Consider the following 5,139-nt stretch of genomic DNA (forward strand, 5'->3'; position numbering starts at 1 on the left):
GTTCTCCTCCTTTCCAAAAGGGGCAAATTCCCAGTAATGCTTCAAAATAAATAAATAGATTTGCAAGTAGAGGAAAAAAAAATAAAAATCCAACCACTAGTGTGTAATTCATCCAACAAATGGGATGAAAAACATAAACGCACACAAACCCACAAAACAAGAATTGTGGCACTAATGGGGAAATCACCAAAACCAAAAATTAATGAGAAATAAACCACTGGGTGTGTTTGCTTGGTTAAAGAGATAAAGCAGACTGAATAAAAAGACATCCCATAAGCAGTGATGGTAGAGAGCAACTCAAAGCGTGTTTGAGAGCTGAAAATTAAAGTGGAGAAGGGAGAATTTGGCTTGCATCTTTCTTGGACAGTTAGTTAGAAAATCTAGGACATGGCTGAGAGGAAACCAGAAGAACTGAAAGCAAATTCATATGCTCAATGCATGAGTATGAGGGGGATTTAACCTGTCTCAAGATGAGGAATGCAAGACCCTAAAACCAGGGATCTCATGGAAGAGAGGGAAGGACCGTCTTAATCTTAGAGATCTCAGAGATCTGAGAAGAGAGCAGAGAAAGAACTCAAAGTCCAGTACTTGAAGCAGAAGACCAGGAGATTTTTAGTTCAAGTAAACCAGCAGTTTGATCCTACTACCACCACCTAAGTTTTTGCTAGATGCTGCTGAACATCATCATACACCTTCTTGGGAGCCTGTGCTGTTCAGAGCTCGTCTTCTACACCTGCACTTACCTCACTTTGACCACGTAAGTCTAATTTACAAGCAACAACACGACAGAACTTATTTGTTAAATATTTTTCAACTCCCTTTAATGTAAAGAGCCAAAGATGATTTTTTTTTTGTCCCCCTCAGTAACAGTTCAGGAGAATCTCCTTGCTTGCACCAACATACTGTTGGTGGTGGCAAAAAAGCACAGACACTGACGGGGCCTAAGCCCCAGCATAACTCCCAGATAGACCTGAGCCACGAGAAGAGCAAACCTGCTGTAGCTGTTGGACCCCAGAAGTTAGTTACACCATGGTTTAGAAACAAAAAAAGGATGTTTCAGTCTCAGGTTTTCAAAAGACATTGTGAGGTGTTACTGCATCGGTTGTATCCAGGACTTGTGGCAGTTTTGTAAATGTAGGATTGTATCAATCCTACATTGATAGGATGTTGTTCATCCTATCAAACAATAGTTTACTTCCTAATGGGAAGTGGTGCTTGATTTGTTTTCCTTTGTTTGTCCTGTCAAATGCAGGTTGCCGGGTTTCTGTCCCAGTGTCCCCAGGATAAGCTGTTTACAGGTATTAAACCGACTGCAGGTCTGCCTAGAAAGGTGTCAGTCACGACAGAAACAGTGAAACAGCAAAACCTCAGCTCTTCCTGGGAGCAGGGAAGGTCTGTGATTATAGGATGCGACTTTCATGACTTTCATGTCCTGTAACCACGCGCCAGCGCTGCCGCACGGCCGGGGGCTGCTGTGGCAGGTCTGCCTGGCTCCCCGTTCTGCTAACCGGGTCTGTCAAATGGGACCTGCTTTAGTACAAAACCGCTCGTCAATCTGCTCTCTGGGAACCTTGACCGTTCAGTTAGTCTTCTCAATACAGCTCGACAGCAAAAATGCCCGCCATTATTTTCACCTCTAAACAAACTAGTTCTAGGAAATACGGTCTTGCAATTCTTTTTTTCCCCGCAAAGGGCTATACCTTTTCCTGTCCCACAGAAAACTTGCATTCGCAATCTGTTATGAAGCTTTCACTGGTGTTACATGAATCTCAAGAGGTGTCAATCTATCTGAGATGTCAGACAAACTTTTACCAGTGTTACAAAGTTGGAAAGAAGAGAGTAGCTGTCCAGCATCAATTACTAAATACTGGGCACAAACTGGGAGAATTTTCTTTCCAAATCCAAAAACAAATATTGTTTTTTTTTCTACAATCACTGTCAGAAGTTTTTAAATACCCAATGAAAAGCTATTTCCTCCTTACACTCGGTTATTACTTTGTAACTGTAGAAAAAAAGAACTTCTAGTTTATTCCCTGCTGTCGTGCTGGTTGCGCTTAGGGTGTGACTATCTCCTTGCAACTTCTATACTTTGGACTTTTGGTTTTCTTCTTCAAGTCCCTGTCCTTCAGGGTACAGAGCAAACAAGAAGTTTTTAACAAACAGACACTTAATGATTGAACCTTTGCAAACTTTTTCACTGGTGACCAGTTCTTTTAGGAAAGTCTTTTTCTTCTTCATAGCTCTGGCTTCGTTTCCTAGATGTCTGTGTGTCGGGACCCAGCTAGCACACATCCAGGGGGGAAAAACAAGAAAAATACGTTAAGGCTGATACAGAAATGCACCACGCAGCAGCACGTAAGGGCCGTGGGACGGGCCGTGGCGGCCCCGTGCGCCGCGCGTCCCCGCAGGCCGTGCTGCGGCGCGGGCAGCGGCAGCGCCACGAGGAGCGCGTGGGCTCCGAGCCCCGCTGCGCCGCAGCCGGGTCGCACGGCCCGGCACGGAGCACCTCGAGGAGACGCCTGCCACGCCAGGCCCGCAGCGAGGAGCAGCCCCACGGGCAGGAAGGGGGAGCCGCTCTGCCCCAGCAACCCTAACAAACAGTAAATTTAAAAAACGTTTAAACAAACAGGTAGAGCGAAACAAAATATTTGCAGTTTTTCAGAGAGTGAATTCCGCCCGGTGTGAGAGCGGTGCAGGCCGGGGTGGCTGCACCCTGTGACCGCCGGGTCCCTCCGCGCTGCAGCGGGACAGACCCTCGCAGGCAGAAACGCTTCACACGAGAGCAACGGCATCCAAGAACAAAACCGAAGGGGAGGCTTTTCAGTTCAAACTAAATCTTTATTCATATGGAAAATACTATTTTGTTTTTCAAATTATGCTAATAAATAAAAATACCCAGAGAAAACTTTTGCTTAGAGTTAAGTGACTAGTTACAGCCACATGAAGCTTATAATTCCCATTAAAACCACGCCAACAATCATGCAGATTGGCTACAAGAAAGCAATATAAACTATATTTTATTTTGTGCAATCTTATTATACAATCTTAATGCTATCTTCTTCTAAACCATTTCACAAAGATTGAAATGCAATTTCAAAACAAATATTAAGGGACATATTTTACACTTATTTCACATATGGAGTTGTGTATAGTTAAGCCCATAAACGTAATTAAGCATTTAAAGAGGGTAAAAGAAAAGCGGACCCCATTCTGAAAATTCAGACAAACAGGCTATGAACACAGGAGAAAGCTCACACCAGTGAGCTCTCAAGACAAATACATTACCAAAGCATAACAATAAATTATATTAAATTTAACAACGTTCATCCTTAAAACGGTTCTTTCTGAGGAAATAGCACTTAAAAAGCACACCCAAACTCACACCGCTAAGAGTCAGACCTCAAGTATTTGTTTCCCAATTTCCCACTTGGATGTCATTTTGCTTTATAATAGGCTTCAGCTTTGTAAGCGTATTCTTTATCATAAATTTAAAAACAAATTGAAAAATTCTGCAGTGAGCTGTGCATGAAACACATCATCAAGGTGAGAAACAGGCACTTGACAGTATAATGTGCAAGGCAAAACCTGTACTGGTCACAGTATACACAGTTACTTCAAGAGGGAAACTAAAAGTTCTCAGCCCATCTTTGAGAGTAAAATATTGAGGGTTGCTGGCAGATCTTTTACCATCACCCAGGCTATCCAGCTGCTCCTGCCTTAGAGGGTTTCCATAAGCTATAAAATGCTGCACACCTCCCCCAGGAACACTACCTCTTTTCTACAATTAACCTCTGCGTACGCACTTGCCCAAGGCGAACGTGGAGTTTCACTAGCAGACTAAGTGATGCAGGATAAACGCTAACCCTTTCTCCTCTATCTTCTTAAAGTGTCTTTTTAAAATACAATTTGCAACGCCAGTTTTAGAAAAGCTTTTGTCAGCTTCAAGATCCTGGTTTCTAGCACAAAACGCTGGTGAGCTTTCGTCTAACGTAAAAACAATGTCTTTAGCAGGCTACAAGCAACAACAGGTAAACACCACCACCACCACCACCTTGCTACAGCTTCCCTCCATGCACATCCAGAAAGGAAAGCCCAAGGAACAGCTATGGAGAAACTGCCAACCAAATGGCATCCATGCATCTGGAGAGAGGAGAAAGAGAGAGCCGAAAGGGAACAGAGTGGTGGGAAGAGAAACAAGCTGCAGGCTTAGAAGAAAATCGCACGTATCCCTTTTCATCAGCATAATCTTCTTGTAAAAATAACTTTACAAGATGTCCATTACATATAAAGATGCTTTCTTGTAAAAATGTTGATTTTATCCAAAATGCTAATTTGATTTTCCTATAGTCCTAGCCATATTGCTGAGCAGCCAGCAAGTTTCAGCTCCGTTTCACCAGCTTAACCAGCAGCAGAGAAAGGCCCTGTGCTCACTGGGCAGTGGCTGAGCTTCTCGCACGGGTGTTAAGCTAGCACTTACGTGGGTCACAGGAACAAAATGGGAACTAGCTTTAGATCTGACATTGGCCACTCTGCTAATGAGAGACAATATGCTAGAAAGAGGCACTTTTAGTATTCTATATACATTTCAAATCTCTAGTCCAACGCTTTGCCCCCTTTTACCAAAAATGAAAATATCGGTAGCTAAGCTTTATAATAAAAAAGGCTTCAGAAGTCACGTGCATGCACTTGCTTGCAATGGCTCAGGTATCCTCAAAATGCTGGAGTATAATTCCATCACTGCTTATGGAAAAGACAAACATTCACAGAACAAGCATCGGCTTTTGTAAAAATGAGAACATACACCCTTCCATAAGAAGTAACATACCCCTAGATTCAGGAATACAGATCCTGAATACAGAGATGTTTTAGGCTCTCTACTCCGCCGTTTTCCAGATTCTCAATAATTATTTACATTTTAATTTTTGGCATGACATGTCTCTTAAAAACTGAAAATTTTAGCTTAAGTCAAACAACGTTCAGTATAAAAAGCTTTGGAAGACGCGTTTGACCTGACTCTTGGTGCAGTTCCTGTGAGGGAAGGAATTGCTTCTGAGCAGTATTTCCCATTTCGTACACAGCGCAGCACACGGGGGCAGCCGAGCATTCGTGTGCACAAGCTGGAGCATATGCTGAGGCTCC

Source organism: Tinamus guttatus, unplaced genomic scaffold (genome assembly GCF_059628265.1).
Source record: "Tinamus guttatus ecotype Peru unplaced genomic scaffold, ASM5962826v1 Tinamus_guttatus_pri_ptg000383l, whole genome shotgun sequence".
NCBI classification, from domain to species: domain Eukaryota; kingdom Metazoa; phylum Chordata; class Aves; order Tinamiformes; family Tinamidae; genus Tinamus; species Tinamus guttatus.